The sequence below is a fragment of the Podarcis bocagei genome, assembly GCF_964188305.1.
Source record: "Podarcis bocagei genome assembly, chromosome: 10".
Lineage (NCBI taxonomy): Eukaryota > Metazoa > Chordata > Lepidosauria > Squamata > Lacertidae > Podarcis > Podarcis bocagei.
The window spans coordinates 45,281,797-45,303,661 of NC_138135.1; the positions used below are offsets into that span (position 1 = coordinate 45,281,797).

The 21,865-nt window shown below is 39.7% G+C and overlaps 1 protein-coding gene across 6 annotated transcripts in view; it reads right to left on the reverse strand.

The window, feature by feature from the left end:
- NAV3 (neuron navigator 3) overlaps positions 1–21,865 on the reverse strand; it is a 431,035-nt gene that overhangs the window by 229,369 nt on the left and 179,801 nt on the right. The window lies entirely within an intron of this gene.

The window sequence follows — 21,865 nt, forward strand, 5'->3', positions numbered from 1 at the left end:
CCAGCCCACAACGTCTAAAAAATCATTTTGAAGGAGGGGAAAAAATGAAATCCAACTCATGGCCAAAGCAAACAGCTGTTAGAAGTGTTTTAGCCGGAAACAATCACAGCTAAGAAGCTGTTTGTCCCATTCCCAACTATTTTTCACTGCTGACAGCCATAAGCTACAATACTTCATTCACTGTTCCTCCCATGAAATCAGGTTAAGTTCACACAGGCTAGCAATAGATGCTGAATCTCAGATACTGTCTGCCTTTGCTATGTTAAACGCATTTAAGAACAAAGGTTAAGGGGAGGGGGGGAGTATCTCCATTAGTGGCAGTTTTTGTTGTTGTTTTGCCCTGGCCACCTTTCAAAATATCATATTCATTTTGGCAGTTGTCAAAATAGTTGACAATTCAGTTATCTAACAATGTCTAAAACTTCGTGTTACTTATGTGTGTTTTTTTTTTAAAAAAAAAGCGTGGAAAAGTGCCTTTATCAAGCAAAATGAGCAACATCTTGACTTTGAATCTTAACTCATTGTGAAGATGGCTGAGGAAATCCCACCAACTCAGACTTTCCTCAGACTTCGCCTGCTCAGACACAAAAGAAGACTTAAGTACAATACGATCAGGAATGAAATCAAATGCATTTCTATGCAGACATACGTTATGCAGACTCACAATAGTTACGACAGCTAGCATGGGCCACTAGGCAGAGATTTGGGAAGCTAAAGGTTCAATATCCATCTCTACCATTAATCATTGTGGGACTTTATCCACATCACTATTCTCTGCCTTGGTGTGTCATAGGAAAAGTACTAGCCTACCTTGCAAGGCTGTTGTGAGAGTGAACTAATGCTTGCTAAATAGGAGTAGGAATATTCTAGGTAATAAGATCATTGTGCTAAGTGGTTCATAGAAAAATCACCTTCATATATGTTGTGTTTTGAAGGTACATTATACATCATTGCCCAACTGTGAGTGTGTTTTGGGTGTTTTGGACCAGTTTGTAAATCTATCTCATTTTATTATACATAAAGGAGCTGTCAGGATGCTTCATGCCGCTGTTAAACTGATTTAAGAGGTGGTGCTCTTTGTTAAGCCTCATCATGAAGCCATTAGTTAGATAGTGTGTGTATGAGAGGGTGAGTGTGTGTGTGTGTAGATTTGGCTTATGGGAAGGATCTGGGAATTGAGCACCTGAACATGGGGATAGATAAATTAATGAACATCTAATAGGTTCCACGCACACCCCAATCATCATGTGTTAACAAAATACAACTGAAAAAAATTAATGAAACTATTGTTAGGACCAACACCTGCACAATGACAAAATTTATATATTGGCTTGATAATGCAAACAGCACACAAAGCTTATGAAAAACAACAGATTTCATGTTCAGCAAAAGGAACATGAAAACCAAAGAAGAATTTGGCTAGAATAGCACCAGAGTCCATTCCCCCATGTGTGGTGCACGTGCACAACTACAGAACTAGGTCATTACAGGATGGTCTAGGTATGCATTCCATAGCCCATCCAGTTGTATCCCTTCTACACACTGAAGGAACAATTCTACCTGCTGCTGCTGTTGTTGCTGCTGATATTTTCAAAAATGTTAACATTTTTATGGTCCAGCATTCTGTTCTTGGGCCAGCCAGTTGCCTGTTTTAAGTCTCCAAGCTGGACATGAGCGCAACAGCATTCTGCCTACCTGCAATTCCCAGCCACTGGCATGCACAACATGATGCAGAACATGATGACTTGTGAAAATACGTCAACAGTTCAATAGTTCTTGGACAGGGCATGCCATCAGATCATCCATGAAGATGGGGCCAGTTTGTGGGCAGCCAATTATTATATACCCAGCTGCCTCTGTCAATTGAAATGGCAAAAAAAATGCATTTGTAAAATTTTCTGCTGAACTCTAAGCTCTTTCAGCTTCTTCCACTTCCAAAAAAACCTACCTGCCAATTTAAGGGATCTGAAACTGAATAGGAGTTTGCTGGTTATCTGCCAAGAAGCTGGTAGGGTGGCAAATTAATTCTTTCATCTTTCGAAAAGGGTTTTTTTCTCTTCATATTGGTCCAGAGCTCTTTGATGCTGACCAATTTTTGTTACTGTGGGTTAGGTTGAGAGTTTCAAAATCACAGCTATGCTGGCATTTGTTTCTGGACTAGAGTACAGAAAATTGCTCCATAAGGTTCCCATTCGGATTTCTTCTTTTCAAAAAAAAAAAAAAGCAGAAACATCTGTTGCAGTCATGAGCAAAGTCTTGGCCCAGTTTGGCAACAGCAGTGAGATACTTTGAAGTCAATCAACTTTGCTATCACCAACAGATCTTCTTACAGTCAATGGAAATTCCTACACAGAAGGATTGCAAGACAACTCAAACAAAATTACATCCCAAACAACAGGTGAGGGGAGCTATTAGTGCATATTGAAATGGGGAAAGGATTGAGACAGTTTAATAGCCCAATACAGATGTAGAATAGTTCAGCTTACTTTAGCAGTATGACCCTTGGAGACACGCAAGTATGATTTCATTGAGTTACAAATGGGGTTAAATAAAGAATACCACAATGAATCTTGATTGGAAAAAGTAGCACTAGTTCATATGGCTATCTTTTTGCGGAGGGGAGGGTTCCTTATACACATACAGTCTCCATGACTTTGCATACGAAAGAGTGGCAACACTTACAACCCAGAAGCACATGGGTTGTGTTTCTGTCCTTTTTGCAGTAAAAATATTACCCATCTACCACTGGTCCATATCTATCTCTGCATGATTGCAGGCATATGTATGCAAACTATTACAACAAAGAAAACAAAAAATTATCATACAAACTGCCCCTTAGATGACAAGCTCCCAATAAAAATAGGGAGTGTTACTTGCTCTTCTAAAATGACATGTGAAATATTTATGCTCTGATGGTGACACTAGGCTAACCCAGAGCAGAAGGAACAGTGTGAAAGCTGAGAGTACTCAGAAGTACTGTATTGGCCTGAATACAAGCCACACCCAAATATAAGCCGCACCTTTAAAATTCAAGGGGGGGGGGAGAGAGAGACAATACCCAACTATAAGCTGCTCCCTTAAAATTGGAGGGGGGGAATTCTGAAAGGTGGGTGGGTGGGGACGGGATGGACAGGAACTCAAAGAAGCCCTTCCATGCATGTATATTGCTTCTGCAGGCACATCTTGGGCAGGTGTGATAATTTTCCATCCTGGCAGCTATCCTTACACACCCCAATCTTTAGGGAGAAGTTTCTTGGGAGGGAGGCATAGAAGGCTACCATAAGAAGGGAAACCTTACAGCCTTTCTCAACCTGTGGGTCCCCAGATGTTGTTGAACTACAACTCCCATCACCCCTAGCTGGCAAGGCCAGAGCTCAGGGATGATGGGAGTTGTAGTCCAACAACATCTGGGGACCCACAGGTTGAGAACCGCTGCTAGAAGAACCTGAGTTTGTACAGAGTGCACAATACTTTGGAACTTCTCACTTGTAAGGCCAGTACCACCTCATTTACTAGAGTAGAATGTGGCAGATCTCTTGCGACTCCAATGATGCCTGCAAAAGAAAAGTGATTCCTTCCTACTTCAGCATCATGCCTGCCTGGAAGCCAGCAACTCTGGTGTGGGGGAAAAATCCACATAATTCAGGCAACCCACATGGTTTCACTTTAGCATCATCTTCACAAAAACAGATGAATCAGTCTTTATTTTCTTGAGGTTAATCTATGTTTAATAATAGTCAGACTCTATCTCCTACTTTTTCTGCTTTCTTCATTAGGAAAGACATTTATGCCTGTGAAATACTGAAACAAAACGTATCATTCATTTTTCGTTTCTAATCTCAGTGCTACATTCAAAGTTTATGCACTTGAACTCAAACCTAAGTTGTTCTACATGTCCTCTTCCAACACTGTCTCTCAGTTAGCCACAAATATCTGAAAGTCCTCCTCATAGCGCCACACCCTTTCACATAACCTTTAAAAATAAGGAATCAGATGGCCCAGATTCTAACAGTAAGAAGAGTTGAGCTACAGAATCATTTGATTCACTCCCCTCCTTTCTGGCAACATAACAGAGAAAAAGATCAAAGTCCACTGTTCTCTACCTTGTTGGAAAACCTACATTTAGTCCATCCACAAATAAGTAGGGAAGATCCATATGTTCCCATCAACTCTTGGCCTCTTGTCTTCTGCCAAGCATATGTGAGTATTTCCTTGAACACAGGTGCTCCATTTTATTTTGAATGAAGCAAACAACTATTTCTATGATATGGTGTATTGCTTGGGGCCACATTTTAGTCTGCATTTTAATCTTATATGTGGACTTTCCTGGGAGCAAGCCGCACTGAACACAGTTAGACTTGCTTCTGAATAGACAAACATAGGATTAGACAGTCCAATACTTCCTAGTTCTTTTTTTTTAAAAAAAAGTCACTGTAGGAGGCAGGTAAATTGAGACTTTTGCCAGTTAGCTCAGTCACATCTTATAAAACATAAACAGGCACACACACACACACACTGCTTATGCACATCCAACTCATGCATGACCATGTTTACATGGGTTGCAGTAAAATATTAAATAGATTGGACTTCCCTTGCTGGGTGCTGCTACCCAAGCGAGGGAGGGAGGCCTTCAATCGACCAGTGGCGCAGGGTGGGAGACACCTTTTCCCCAATCTCCAATGCTCTGACAATAATCCACACTCCTATCCTGGCATCAGTTCTGCTGGGTGTCCTTTTTGGCCCTGACTGTCCATGGCCAGCTACCACTGCTGCACACACTACATCCCCTCAAGCAGGCAGGCAGGCAGGCTCAGGACAGGCCAGGCAGCGGCCTAAGAGATTTCCAGGATGTGTCAGTCTCTATCCCCACCTCCCCCCACACCCTCCCTATTAAAGTGGGATCCTCCCAATTTCACATGATTTCACTTATGCACATGGGAGCCCAGAATGTAACCCCCACATGTGGGGGGGGCGTCTGTATATTATTTATTTAGAAATCCCATCATGTTGGCAACTGACACAAGACATCTAAAGGCAGTGGACGCATTATTAGCATTGCAACCAGCTTTAATAACAATTTTAAGATCAGCAGGAACCCCTTGATGCATTCGGTTCAAAACACCTGTGAAAAATAGATGCTTCTTCATTCTTTGAGTGAATTCTAGGAAGAAGTAAGCAACAAGTGTGTGTATGTGCGCGTGTGCATGCAGATCACACACTGCGCCTCTCATGTTTGGCTGCATATATCCTGTGGATTGACCGCCCGTTGGTAAACCATGGTTAATAGTTTACTGTGAACTTGCAAAAGGCTCATACTTCATTCCACCCCTCTAGCTAGCAGAAGCAACAAACTGTGCCTTAGTGTTGTATTGAAACTGGAAATCATAGTTTGTTTTGCTCCGATCATGGTTTGTTGAACAAAACAAACTGCAACCTCCAGTTTGATGTAATGCTATGCTAGGGATCATGAGGTGTTGCTCCCGCTGGCTAGAGAAGAGCAAAGTGAGAACCATTGCTGTGCTCATGGTAAACCATAATCCACTTACTTGGACATGCAAACTGAGCCACTGTCTCCTTCCACTCTTCCTGAAACCCAGCTCAGTAAGATTATTTGGCTTATAGTCAATTTGGTTCTATTGAAGTCGAAGCAGAATTGGGGAAAATGTACGTGTTTCTGCTTAATCAACTTGTGGACTAGCCTGTCTGGCTCCCATGTGTGTGCTTAAAATTCATCACCGCTTCCTTAGCAATTCACCTTCTGTGTTTCATCTTCTGCAAATGGGAGAGATCAGAATAGCTCACAGCTGTGAAAGAGAACTTCAGATCCTACAGATGTTATTTTCTTCCTTTTGCTGAGTGTTCTATTCAGAATCAGAAATATTACCTTACAGATGTGCCTTGCACGAAAATGATGCTAAAGTTATTTATTAAACTGATCTAGCCTTAAAGGGCAAAACAGGAGACAAATGGTTATATTAGCCATCTTCCTGCATCCATTGTGCTTTCCGAACTGGTGTAGACTATTGTAAAGGCAATGCTTGTATGAAAGATACATTTCTTGTTTCATTTGCAATTAATATGATCAACTCAACACTAACTAACAATACAGGATACCAAAAAATATTTGCTGTTGCTTCAAGCAGTGACTTTAGCTTCCTTTAGAAGCTTGGTAGCATTTCCTTTGTAATTTGGGGCTTATCAACACAGTGCATAGTCTAACTGTGGACTATGTTAATCTTACTGTGATTTCTATGTTTTAAACACGATTTTATTTCACATTACTAGTTTGCTGCTGGAAGTGACATATGCAATGCCCTGAAAATTAACAATGTTTTTTTTTTTAAAAAAAAAAAAGCCTTTGCTAAAAAAACATAAGGGTACCTTTTAAGTACTAGAGTTTTCAGTGAGAAAGATTCAACCCTTTCAATGAAATCAATGTATTTTTGTAACTTTGGATGGATGCAGTCAGCAGTAGTTCTAGTAGTTTAAAGGTTTGGTTTGAAAATTCTGAAACTTGCTGGATTCTCTATTTTTACCATAATCTTCTGAGGCATGATTACATCCCTCGTCTAAACCTTCGTAGCCTTTATTTTGTGCCCTGTTGCTTTCTGAAATATTCAAAATGACACCTGCCCATGCAACTTTTCTGCCCCTTTGACCTTTTATATTTCTGTCTAGAACCGACTGCAAGTTGTCCACCCAGAGAATTTCCAGGGACCTGGCAAACATCCTGCAAGTTATTTCTGCTCTTCTTCATGTAACCTAACTAATTTATGTAACCTGTTAAACCTAATAGAAGAAAGTGAAAGGAAAAGAAAAGAAAGACGTATGACAGGCAGCTTCTGAACAAAATTATGGGCCCCAAAGTAACATTGTTTTAATGATGTTGTATACCACAAATACACATACACTGTATCATGAACTTCTTTTAGGCTAGAGGCAATAAATTACTGTGCTTTGCTGAAACTTCCAAGGTCTTTTTTCCAACTGTTTGAGATGTGTGTGCAGGTAGGGCAGAAGCAGATGCCTTCAAAGAGGATGGGATGGGTGCAGTTTGGAGAAAGGGTTGTTGTGGTTTTAGGTGGTGGTGGTTGCATCACATACTTGCAAGTTCCAGGAAGTGTTTCCAGGTTGTCAGCCAGCATATAGAGAGCTCTGTGCTATCCACACAAGGCTTTTAGAGAATTTTAAGAGCAATGCAAAAATTAAAATGCCATTATGGATCAAGCACGACTTGTGTCTTGGAGAAATTCCTATTCTGTAACTATCCATTTCAGAGCATGAACTGAGCCTCTCTACAGAGAAGATACATTTTGTTTGGGTTGGAGCGTAAATTAGCGCTATTATCCTTGCCCATTACAAAATGGGATTTTGTGGGATTTTATCTGATACCCAGCCAAGAAATGAAGACTTCCTGATCTGGAGATGGTCACGGATTGTTGTTGTTTTTCATTAGAAAGTTTTATTACATAAAAGGTAATAAAACTTTAAGTGAAATCAGGCATGATTCTCATGGAGGAACAAGCCATTTCAGGCAGGTGGAATCAGGAGAACTGGAATTTTACAACCTTGTCAGATAATAATCAGTTAAAAAGGGGGGGGGCACAAATACAGAGGAAGAGGAAGGTGTGTGTGTGTGTGTGTGTGTGTGTGTGAATAAACTTAAGGGTGCCTGTATATTTCACACAAGCTTGTTGAGAAGAGTGCTGAAAAAAGACAATTTAGTATCTATTCCATGATTACGTAGAAGACAGAACAAATGATATACCACAGTGATTACACATAGTACCAGAAATATAGGCATGCAGACAAACAAAGATCATGGAAGTATACTGCTAATTAGGTAGTGGGATTAAGTAAAATAAGTACATAGTACAGAGCAGTAGGACAATATAACCAACTACTACTAAGAAAAGCATTCATGCAGCATCATTCAAATACACAATAACTAAGGGTGTGCACTGACCACAATATTTGGTTCAAACCCTAATCCAGCACTCAGAGAAAACAGATCATATTAGTCCAAGGCACTTCATAGGCTGTCTCATTCAGCCAGGAATCCATCTATCAGCTTCATTTCCACACACCCCCTCCCCACCCCCAATCATTATAGTGAAATAAAAAAACCCAGTTATATCTTTTTCCTTCCTTGTGACAAGACATGGATTAAACTTGCAGACACAGTAGCCCTCTGTGGTGGATACAGCTAGCTAAATTACAGGCAAATGGGCATCTTTGCATCGTTTGTGTGTGTGCATTCTTTTTTAAAGGAAACAACTTGCTTATTTGGAGGCATAATTGCATGAAAATTGCAAGTACCTCTTCTGAGGGCATGAATATCGCAGTATTTCAAAATAGCTTCAGTTTTTGCTTTGGGATGGTTAAAAAGGGAATATAACTTAATTGCACCTGGTTTACAGTGGACAATTGGTCTGAACTTGCAGACATGAGAAGAGTTCCCCTTGGTAAGCATACAAATAGGTCCAGCTGCTTTTATGCTATTCACCATTGTCTGTGTTGTTTAAATTGGACGGCTGTCTTTCCCTACCATGGTTTGGAGTTTTTTGAATTCCTTAATGTAAAAAAGTAAGTCTCATTGTATTGCATTTCCAGCAATATACATCTTCTAGCCTGCACATAGCAGGAAGGTTGGATACAATTCTGAACCAACAACATAGGCCTATTGCTTTCAAAAGATTGTATCTTGCTTTGCTTTGCAAACATCTAAATGTTTTATACGTCTTCTTTAAAATGCCTTTGGAGTTCCATTGCATCCATTGCATGGATGGCTTCAAAAGAGGATTAGACAAATTTATGAAGGGTAAGTCATGATGGCTGTGTACTACTTCCACTGCTGAAGACAATATGCTTCTGAATACCATTTGTGGGATTTCCACAGACATCTGGTTGGCCACTATGAGAAAAGAGTGCTTATTGCTCCTCAAGTTTCTCTGAGGTTTTCCTCAGTTCCTCAGCCTCTTTGGAATATTCCCTTTGTGAAGTTCACATACAAATTGCCTCTTAACAATACGCACCTTCTAGCCAGTCCTTAAAGGCACAATATTTTGAAAAGGGATTTCTTCATTCAACTGCAGATAAGGAAAGATATTCACTGTAAAGCTTATCCTTCTTGTGGACCCTGAATCTTTCTTATATAGGAGACTTTGAAAATAATGTCAATGATCAATTTTCACAACCCTTTGTAAACGAAAGAGAAAATTGCAACCTTCTCCGGAGCAATTAGATGGCATACCAGGCTATATTTTCCCTCCATAATACCCAGCAGTGCTGTTACATATTATTCCAGTGGGATCTCATTAACTTCCGAGATGTCGCCCCAACCTTTCTGTGTAAGTAGACTAGATTTTCACAGCACTGTGAAAGGTCTTGGCTTTTTCAGTACGTCATCTCACACAGTTTCAAAGTACTTACAACTCTGCATTGCAGGCAAATCTTTTATCTCTGTTGCATATCTCATGGCAACTACACACATAAATTACACACCAACTAGCAAAAATACAGGCACATGGACAAGACTGGGTTGTTGACTTTATATTGGGTAGCAAAACTGAGTAAGCATAAGGAAACAGCTGTGAAGAAAGTATAACTACAGATATGGCGGGAAAGCTGGAGGAGGGGGAGGAGAAGAAGGAAGACTGCCCTCTTGACCCTGGTGTTGCTACAGCCTACCTGGATGGCGGGGGAGGGGGTGAGATTGCGGTTGTGCAGGCACACCAATGAAACCTGCCCATTATTCCAAATAGTGATATATTCAGCCTTAATCTCACTGCTGCCCCACCTCAGCCCTGTCCAGGCAACATGCAGTGGTGCTGGTGTCAGGAGGGTGGTTTAATGGTTCTGCCTCACCACACCAGCTGCCACTGAGAAGAATGAAGAGGAGAGAAGATGGAGGTTGCAGTTGGGGACAATATTATTGCCTTATACTTATCAACTTATCAACATCACTGATTGCTACACATTTCTTTCTGCAACTATTGGCATGTTGTAGTTAAAGCCAATCATGTCACTCCTGTTCTTTATTTACCTAAGTTTGGGACAGGTGTGAGCATCTGTATTTTATCACAGCTATACCTGTGTAGTCTTGAAGAAACATTTTCTTGGCATAAGGAGTCAAAGTATGATACAGTTGAAGGACCGTTGCTCTATATCTTGAAATATCTGATGAATCAACACTTTTACAACAATCATCACTTAGTGACTGCTCCTTTTCTTCAGCCTCATCCATGATCTCCAGGATATTTCTTTATTAGGACCTCTAATGATTCCATTTACTGCCATTATCACCCATGCAGCATGTCTCAAACTACTTCAAAGTGCTGCTATAGCCTCCTGATCCACAGATCCACAGACCTTATCCCTTCATCATTACTATCCCTAGCTGTACTCTTTGACAACTAGAACTGAGCCAGGCAGCTGTCAGAAATAAGAAAACAGTCTCCATCAACCAGCTGCTCGTACCATCTCCTCCCTCGCAGTGTGGTGGAGGGGATGATGACAAACGATGCATCCTCAAATCAGAGAGGTCTCCATATGGACAGAAGGTCGCAACTGTCATCACAGGAATTTGCCATATATCCTCTAATGAGGTACAGCTAAAGGAACACAACTCTATACTTGTGAACTGGCAATGATAAAATGCTAGACAGCTTTATAATATAGTGATATTTATGGATCATGTTTTGGATTGCAAAGAATATGTATCATCAACCACTCTGATGTCACCGTTTGCTCAACTTAGGAAAATATTGTGATTACTGGGGAACCCTATGACTAAAGCTCAAGTCAAATCCACCCAAAGCCCTTAAATACATAGACTTTGAGCACACCCTATAACTAAATTAAATTTTATAGGGATTTTTTGTCTTGTTGTGTTGTTTCATTTTCTTTTCTGTCTGCTTCAGTAATAATATGCTGAAAGAGTTTTCCTTATTTTTGAGAAACTGGATAGTGATGTTGCAACGTTTTCATTGATTATACAGATATAGGAGCTTCTATATATTAATAACAGATTATCTAGAGAAATGAAGTGAGAGTTACTAGGAACTTTCTCGTTATTAGCACAAAATAATGTTTGCTAAACACTGAAGAGATATATAAGAGTTCCCCAGTGTGAAAACATACTCAATGACATGTCTTACATCTGATGCCATATAACATGCACTTAAAAAAATGCTAATATGCAAATCTGACTTTGAATCCTATAAGCACCACAGTCCTAGAATCATAGAATTGTAGAGTTAGAAGGGACCATGAGGATCATCTAGTCCAATCCCCTGCAAAACAGGAATCTTTTGCCCAACATGGGGCTTAAACTAATGATCCTAAGATTAGGTCTCATGCGCCAACAACTTAGCTATCCCAGCACATCCCAGTATTAGAATACTTTGTTGTTTTTATTACATGTGCAGAGATATGCATGTGTGAGGTAAAGGTAAAGGGACCCCTGACCATTAGGTCCAGTCATGACCGACTCTGGGGTTGCGGTGCTCATCTCACTTTACTGGCTGAGGGAGCCGGTGTACAGCTTCCGGGTCATGTGGCCAGTATGACTAAGCCGCTTCTGGCGAACCAGAGCAGCGCACGGAAACACCGTTTACCTTCCCGCCGGAGCGGTACCTATTTATCTACTTGCACTTTGATGTGCTTTTGAACTGCTAGGTTGGCAGGAGCAGGGACCGAGCAACGGGAGCTCACCCCGTCGCGGGGATTCAAACCGCTGACCTTCTGATCGGCAGTAACTTGGGATACATAACTCCGGTGTTTGACCCAAATATCACTCCTACCTCAAGGAGCCTCAAGACAGACGATAGCTCCCAGCTGGCTGAGGAGTCCAGGCACCAGATTCTGATGAAAGCAGGTGACACACAAACACGCCCCCCCCCCCCAGTAATCCCACCAGGAAACGCTGTATAAAAACAAATTGCATAAAAGAGGAGTGTTACTCATTCCTGGCTTGAGATATTATTTGCTTACTAAATTTGCATTCCACCTTTCTACCAAACGATGCTCAGGATGGCTAACATCTATATCTAATACATCTATAAGCAGTGGGCCTGATTTTCATAAAGAACTTTCTGAATGGTAACTTCTTAAGCATGGTAACTTCTTAAGAATAATTCCCAAATTTTACTATTGAAGCAGGCACAGAAAAGCAGGCAAAGGCAGGACAATTGCAGTGTCCATATATCCAGGATCCTAAACTTCTAAAACAGTTGCCTAAGTATTTTAGATTTCTCTCCCCACAAAAAAGTCTTTTAAAAGCACATGTGTAACAGCAATGGACAGTGGTTTTCACTACATTTCATATTACAATACATTGCTGCTCTTTATCTGCTTCGGAAACTTCTAACTGATAAAGCTCAAATACATAGGTAGGAAAGTGATCAAATATATGAAGATGCCATTAAGTGCAAAGCTGGACACCCACATTTCCTGTGATAATACATTTTATCTATTTAACAGAAGTAACATGAGAACGTAATAATCGGCCAAATGCCTGCTTTCCCCATTCATTGCTTTGTTTTAGCCATTTACTCTCTTTGTTCCCAGCTCCTTCCACATTAGACTGGTGCAGGGGCTCATGGCAAACACAGCAAACTAACTTAACCACACATCTGCCCTGGAGTTTGTTGGTTATGGACCTTTCAGTGTTTTTTGGCTCAGTGATGTAAAGGCATTACGAATTTTCCTCTTTGATTTATTCTTTTCCCTCAAGAGACAAGTGCTCCAAGTGAGTTAACAGTTACCTAGAAAAGAGTTATCTTTCTTTGTTCTGGGACGATAGTTCTGATGTTCTTAGCTGGTTTGTAATAGTTGTCTGAAATTCCTTCAAAAGGAAACCCCATCCTACAGTATTTCTTCATAGCTGCACTGCTTTACTTTTTTCTTTTTCTTTTTAACCAACCATAAAATGAATTGTTTCCTGCATCTCTGAAAAATAAAACTAACCAGTCACCAGTGCTTTTCTCTGGTGGTATGCAACCCGTTTTGGGAGGGGGGGAGAACACAATTCACAGTGTTGGCACTGACCTTTAAAACTGTAAATGGCCTCAGACCAGTATACCTGAAGGAGCATCTCCACCCCCATCGTTCAGCCTGGACAATGAAGTCCACCTCAGAGGGCTTTCTGACGGTTCACTCACTGCAAGAAGTGAGGTTACAGGGAACCAGGCAGAGGGCCTTCTCAGAACGCACCCTGTGGAACGCCCTCCTATCAGAGTCAAGGAAATAAACAACTATTTGACTTTTAGAAGATACCTGAAGGCAGCCCTGTTTGGGGAAGTTTTCCATGTTTGGTATTTTATCGTGTTTTTAATATTCTGTTGGGAGCCACCCAGAGTGGCTGGGGAAACCCAACCCAGGGCAGGGTATGTATGTATGAATTAACAACAACTACTACTACTACTACTACTGCTACTACTACTACTACTACTAATAATAATAATAATAATAATAAATAATAAATAATATATTAAGAGGCAGAAGGGCTCTCGGACCCTGTCAGAGCATTACACCTCCTTTCCTAAGGTGGGCAAACTCTTCCCAGGCTTGGGGGAAGTAGGCGTGAGCCTGTGTCCTGGCCGAACGTTGGACAGTATGAAACAGGCATGCACAGTCAGGTCCTGAGAATAAAGGTATGGTGTTGTAGCAAGTAATTTAATTATGATAAATAATGTAATAACTATATACCAAAATCTTAATGAAGTTCCAGTAAAACATATAATTGTTTTACATATAACTTTTCTTCTTGCCCCAAGGAAATTTTTTGTCTAGGGCTTCTGCCCAGAGTACCAGCACCATTTTTTCTAGAAGCAAAGCACAATCAGTGACCACTAATTAGTCAGATGTCCAAACTAAAACCATGTCTTTTTAAAAAACTTTTTTTCAACAGAGAACCATCATAAAGAAAACAGTTATATTACCCTTTGAGAAAAGAGCTACACCTCAATGACAGAGCACATATTTTGCAAGCAGAAGATCCCAAATTCAATCTCCAGTTAACTGGAAAGGTAGCAGGTGATGTGAAATACATCTGCTGGAGACCCTGTGAGCAGCTGGAAGTCAGGGTATTACACTCCAGGCCAGACAGTCTAATGTTCTAACTCAGCTTCGATATAACCAAAATGTATCTTATATATAAGTCATTGCTTCCGGTGCACCCATATTGTATATTCTGCATTGGCTTTGGCTATATATTATAGCATATGAAGGCAAACTAGCCCCCAAATCTAGGAGCAGCTGTGCCAATCCATAGAGTGGCCCTCCCACAGAAATATGAGAACAGCGACATGATGCTACATCAGAAGTCTTGTAAAAAAAATGCACACTGCATAAGTATTGTGTCAGTGGCCAGAGGGTGCCTCACGCCATTCATCTCCCCAACCCTCACAGCTTACTGGACTCAAGTCAAGTCATTGCTGGCTCTGGAAAAAAGGGAGTGTGATTATCCCCCCCCCCAATGTTGAAGTGGGAAACCCACCTGCTTATGGAAGGGATAATGTCCAGGGAAACTGGCCAACATATGCTGCAATACTATCCAAATTATAAACTTTAAGCCATACTTCTAATTCAGGGGGGAAGGAATACCTGGTATTTACATTGCAGATATCTCAAGCGACAATCCGATTGTTCTCACTTTAAAACTAATTGCCATTTCCTTGTGAAGCAATCAAACAAAAAACCAAAAAACCACCACCCTAATAATTTAAAACTAGATACACATGACTCATGCTGGTCAATAAATAAAAACTTTTTGGAATGAGTCAGGGTATATTTCTTTAAAGATCAAAGTAGGGAATGCTACCTTCATCAGGCTAGTCCTGTACTCTACAGTCTAATATATACTTAAGGTTTTTTTAACCCATTTTAGAATCTGGTTTCAATAGATTCACAACTGAATGTTTTTATAACATTTAAAGTGACAAGCCAATAAAAATATCTGGCAACTCAGTTTCTGCTGCAGTGGAACATAAGGAACCGAAATTAAGGGAGATGAAGTATTCTAACCCAACTTTCTACCAGCTTTGAAAATAAAACTGATCTCCAAGAGAAAAACCTAGAGAACTCCTATTTTGTTGTGGACTTGCTAATAGAAAATAATAGCATGGATATATTTCAAACGATATTGGGCAATAGTGGAAATATTGGTGTTGGGTGCAAGAACAAGGCATATGATTCAAGTGTTTAAAAAGACACTACTGTATTGAATTCCTAAGCAAATACTACAAGTAGTAGCACAAAAAGCAGAATAAAAATGCAGATTTGGTATAAACATGTTTAGATTAAACTGATGCAGTTCATAAATGGTATCAACAGTAAAGTGGATTCTTAAATTATCTAGGATTTACTAAGACCATTGTTTGTACTAATTACATGCCATTGTTGTCTGCATCACAGCTTTGGCTGAAATATTACACTCACTTAATACGGGTAACTCACAACTTACGTGCATTAAAAATAAATTAAGGGGGCGGAAAGTGGCCAGATTCCAGAAAAAAAATTAAAATGATAATTCCACTCACCACTGAACCCAATGTGTTTTAACTATATGTGATTTTAGCTTATGTTCCCCAGAACGTAACTCCTGCATAAGTTAAGAGTCGCCTGTATATACGTAATAGTTAGAGATAAGGTTAAAATGGGGGTAGTCAGTGTGTTTGGCTGAAGAGAAGCTGCAAGGTCTTTAAAGTAAACACACACTGACTACCCCCATCAAGATTTCTTGCTACACTGAAATTCAGTTAATAATATTAACAATTACAATTTCCAGCAGATAATGATGAGAAAGCACATTATCTTCACTCCATAAAACCAGTTTCCTGATATAGTATCTCGACTGAGTTCATGCCTAAGGAAGACTTTCTTTTTAAGTCTGAGGACGTTAAAAAAAACAAAAACCCAACATACCGCAAAACTATTTTTTGACATTGAATAAATACATGATGTTTAATCAAGAAATAGATACATTTGGACAGCTGCTGTGAAGACAAAATGTAGCAGCAGCTAAAATTTAACTAAGCAGTTGCCCATTACATGACTGCTACAGCATGCCAGACTTTGATTTATGTTTCCACATCTTTTGACAAGTGTTTTTGTTTTCTTAATATCTTAAGTGTATGCAAGTAGCTGGTCATAGCATGCAAAGGCAAGCATAGTGAACTGCTTGAATACAAAAATTCAGTAAATAATAATGATAAGAGTGGAGATTTTTGTTTGTTTCTGCATAGAATAGTTTATTTTCCAAGTATCTTTTCCATTTGACAAACACATTCTTACATGCAATATATGTTCTATAGCTTCATACTGTAGTATTTTACAGTCCTTTCCATCATCAAGACAATGTGTTTTGGGGAAATTTGGGGCAGGAAATGCTATCCGCTCCCCCCCCCCCCAGCTGGAGCTAGCACCAGGTTTTATTAGTCCAATGTGGCGTTTCATTTGGTGGCCTGTTTCTTTTCACACATATACTGGCGCTCACTTCAATGTCTTACTCTGAAGGGAGATCCTTAAAAGGTTTGCCAGGTTCCCTGTCACCTCACTTCTCTCAATGAGGGAACTGTCAGAAGGCCCTTGGAGCTAAACCTCAGTGTCTGGGATAAACAATGGGGGTGGAGATGCTCCTTCAGGTGTACTTCAGGTATATATGCATAAGGGAAGAGGGGTGTAAAATGGCAAAAATCCTCATTTAAAAAATGGTTGCACAGGGAACTATTATACTGACTGTGCACAGGAATAACATTTAAAAAGGGTTTTCATGGCTAACTTATTTCCCTGAACCCCAAAGCCAGTGTCTGACCAAAGCATAACAGAACCAGTCACGACCATATATGAAGAATTACATGCGTATGTGGTTCATAAGAACCTGAAGAAGGTGACTAGGAGAATGAAAAGCTACATTTGCTAGATTGCAAATATGGAAAAATTACCATGTGGAAGAATGTCAATAACAATTCAAAATAAAAAATTCCTTCCAGTAGCACCTTAAAGACCAACTAAGTTAGTTCTTGGTATGAGCTTTCATGTGCATGCACACTTCTTCAGATACACACGAAAGCTCATACCAAGAACTAACTTAGTTGGTCTTTAAGGTGCTACTGGAAGGAATTTTTTATTTTGACTATGGCAGACCAACACGGCTACCTATCTGTAACAATAACAATTCAGTTTGACGAAGGTCTTTTGCACCAAAGGGTTATTATATATTATGTCACTAATTTGGGTATACATCTTGCCAATCATTTCATTCATGACAAGAATAGACCTGAAACATGTATCATTAATTTATAACATATAATTTGTAAGATGTGTGCTTTCAGAAACCATTCAAGAAACAGACAAAAGCAGTACTGTTTGAAGCACAGACAAAAACACTCCTCAATCAAGAAGACTGAAACCAGTGAAATAGAATAGCTGTTTAAACACACGGATCCCAGCAACTGGGGCCATAGTACCCAAGTGTAAAAGATAAGGCCATGTTTCCTTATGAAGCATAACAAACCACAGCATGTATAACCCAAAATAGCTGCTTGCTGACTGTGGTTTGGGGGATAAAATAATCAGTACAATCAGAGGCCTCTTTAGACTTATTGGACATCAGTGGAAAAATTAGAGCCGAACAAAGTGTCTTGTATGTGCGCTTAGCATTTCATTTTTATTTATAGTCTTAAAATGGGGCAATGAAAAAGGAAACGATACCATATGTGCATTATTAACATCAACATAAAACTTCACCAAAGACTACTTTTAAGTTAGGAGGGGTTGTACAAGCTCTGTCTCTGAAAAGCCACAAAACACAAGCTGGACGAAAAAGTTTTGTGTTTATTTTATTTTTGCATTACCAACATGATCGTTGTTCAGCTTACGGGTAGTGTTCTGATTTGGAGAGTTGACAGCACAACCAAGATAACAGAACCAGTATCCTTCAAGGCTCTTCTTGAAAAGAATCTTGAATAACTTAAGTTTGGTTATTTTCAAAGTATGTTTCTAACCTTCAGTCTTGCAAAGTAGTTTAAACATGTGGTGGCAAAATAGTATACCTTCAGCTACGGTTGCAATGTGAGCCTGCAGGCATACAATTCATAGCAAAGAGCAAACAAATTCACATCTGAGGTCCTGTAAAACTTGGGCTGCTGCTGAGGCTTACACACCCTGAAGGACTCCCCAGCACTGATGCCTACCCTGTCTGTTCCATCCTTTGGTGGGTGCTGCTGACTGGACACTTTCACTACCAATGGTCTGGTCCCCAGGCACCCTATTTGATGACACAGGCACTGTGCAGTGCTTTATTTATTAAACTGTTGTGGCTTCCTAGGATTTAGAAGATTTTAAGAAAACATTCATTTGATTAATTGGCTCTCTTTAATATCATAACTAAAATAGGCAGAACCCTGTAAAGAAGGGGTTGGAAAGGTCAGAAAAGTACCGATAGAATGGCTACTTGCATGCGATTAAGGGTGATGAGACCTCAAAGATTCTCCATCATGGTCATTTGGGTAGCAATGGTGCATTAACATGCTCTTTGCATCTCATTGGTTAGATACTTTACAATGGGACATTGAGGTCAGTCCAGTGAAATGAGAGCTTCCCTGCACTACACACTTTGTGGTCTTAGGTTGGGCTCATACTTTAAACATAGCTCCATTCTGCAATTCCGTATATAAAGTACGCTGCAGTCATGGTTATCCCAATACAATCATGTCTTCTTATTCATCTGGGTCTGGAAGCAATTAATATATCATTGTTGCAAACTGATTCATTTTATTCATTTCCCACTCAAAATGCACTGAGGTGCAGTGATTAAAGCAAATAACCTAAAGATGTAGACACAACAGCAGCTAAAGTCAATGAGGGGAAAATGACAACGTTAATAACATCAGGAGAAACACCAACACTGTTTCAGAACTGACACAGAAGAAACTCACATGTCTTAAAGTATTAAAGCTGCTGGAATGTGGAGAATTATTAAAACTGCACCAAACACAGAAAAGCCTTTACAACTTTCATAGCTGAACTGATCAGAAGAAATAGAAAAATGACAGTTCTAACCAAACTCCAAGACTACAGTGCCAAAGAAAAGACTGCTAACATTGCTAAACTGTGGAGACTTATCAAGAGATATTATCTAATGTCTGAGTTTTCTTTTAAGTTTCCTCAACAAATCCACTTGCCTGTAACAAAGTTCCCTATAGAACAGGAGCTTTGGAAGGGATGAACTGGAAATTAAGAATATATGGAATTACAGGTTGAATGTATGCAGAGATAAGAAACATGAGAATCCTATTGAGACAGCATATGAGAAACAAAGGTGTAGAATAACAGGACAAGATGCCAAAAACCATTAGAAATAAAAACAAAGAAACAGATAACATTTTTCCAATAAATAGAAAGAGGCATTAATGTCAAGTCAATTCATAACTGGGACACATTTGCCATGAAAAGCCTAAGTCACTATTTGAGCTTTCAAATGGAGCTGAAACAAAAGTGATTTATAATGCAATCCTATACATCTCTACTCAGAATGAAGTCTAAATGAGTTCTATAGGGCTTTAGTCTGCTTCTCTGAAGTATGAACCTAGATTTCCCTGATTGAAATCTTAGCTTAATTCTGTAAGTTCACTGGGTGGTCATTATCTTAAACTTACTTCCCCATAGGACACAACAATACAGACTTAACTCACAGGAATGTTCTAAGGACTCCAGAAATAATATGAGCAAAATGCTCCAGGCATTTAGGAAAAAGTTTTATAGAAATTCCAAATATTGCTACTATTACACAGGTCATATCTTGGCTCCCACAACAGAAAGGTCTAGACTAGTGCCCAAATTATTTCAAAATTAATTACTTTTTATTTAGCATTAGAAGTGTTTCATTGGTCTTTTCTGACCAAGTAACTTTTCCAGTTACAAATCATTGGGGTTATGTGCAGGGCCTAACATTGGTCTTATCACCTTGTAAAATTTAGTAATATCTGTAAGATGGCTACAGTAGTGAAGCAAGTTGACAATGCTTGCTACTACAAAGCAGAGCTACTTAACATTAATGAATGTATATAAACACTGAAATAATCCCCTCATCAATCTACACTGGCCCTAGTTACCGGTAGTTTCCTCTTTTGCCATGTCAAAGAACACTTGAGCACTGGGAGAGCTGTCTTTTTCTTTTGTAAAGGACATTTAAAGAACAAGACCAAAAGTATTAGCAGACAATGCAAGCATCAATTCACAGTTTTTCTCCTGGTCTTGAGAAAGTAAAATGCTATTAATGTAAGAAAGAGTGAAGAAAATCTTATAGAAGCTGTGCACTGGAAGTGAGGGGGGCGGGGGGAGAGAATACAACCATCTTCCAGAAACATATTCTTGAATGATGAACTGCCATTTCTTCCAAGAACTCAAATTCATACACATAAATGCTCCCATTACAGCATTTATCTTCCATGAAGAAAAGAAACTGGAAAAACCTCAAACATGAAAGGAGCTATCTTCTTTGCTAGGGCTACATTTCAGGGTTTGTTTAATTGCCTGGGGAAAAACAGATGTTTATATTATATAAGATGCTTCATGGTAGGTAGGAAAAAGCAACACGAACTCCCTGGATTCTGTTGACTGGTATATGCTTTTAAAACTTTTTAAAATTGTTCTGTACAGTTTCACGTATGAACCATACATAAACGTGACTACTCTGACTAAACCATACAATCTAGTTTCTTTTATTTTAAGATTCCAAAGCTCAATAGATACTGGCAAACTTGTTGCGCTCTTGATTTGACAAAGAATCGTAGAATTTCTCTGGACAAACTGACACTAGTAATTGGGCAACTGGGAATTTGGAAGTCCACCATCTCATCGAATTCCAAATCCACCCCTTCCCCCAAATTTATTTGGAACTGACCAGTCTCTGCTATGGTTCTTATGAGGTGTGCTGTCCACCATGCCCTTATGCTTTGCTCAACGTACAGGATGTGGCGGGATGGGTACCTGGTGAATGCTGTAGCTGGGATTGAGGGCACAGATGCTGCAATGGCAGGATCATACAAGGAAATTAAGAATCACTGGAAATGCAGCTCCCAAGTTCATGTTTCACTGCAATGTCCACAAATGCTGGAACCATGAGAACTACATTTCCCATGATGTCTTGCAGCCAGGACTCTGTTTTAGACAAGCATGGTTTTAACCCAGGGTGTGAATCCCTGCCATAATATCCCTACAGTCCTCTTCATTACCTCCCATGCCACAGAGAGTAGAGCAGGAAGGAGTCTAGCATCACTCTGATATGGCCTGAGTGTCCAATCTGCTCTCAAATTAAATATGAGCTGATTCATTTTCAGATGAATTTCCGGAGCAACATTGAGTGCTTGTAAATGACATTGCTTCTAAGCAGCAATTTAGAAAACAAGAGTGGCTGCAGTTGAAAAAAATGGATACCTACTAAACTCAACCAGGAACTTTCCTGGCAAATGTCAATCTTGTTACTACAGTGGTACCTCAGGTTAAGTACTTAATTCGTTCTGGAGGTCCGTACTTAACCTGAAACTGTTCTTAACCTGAAGCACCACTTTAGCTAATGGGGCCTCCAGCTGCCGCCGCACCACCGGAGCACGATTTCTGTTCTCATCCTGAAGCAAAGTTCTTAACCTGAGGTAATATTTCTGGGTTAGTGGAGTCTGTAACCTGAACCGTATGTAACCTGAAGCGTATGTAACCCAAGGTACCACTGTATTAAGTATATGCAGAGGATGTACTAATATGTATTATATATTCTCAAAGCTGAATCAGTATTCTGATTGACAGCTCCAGGCAATTATGAGAAATGCTAATTGTTTTAGAAATGTTTACATCTGTTGATCTC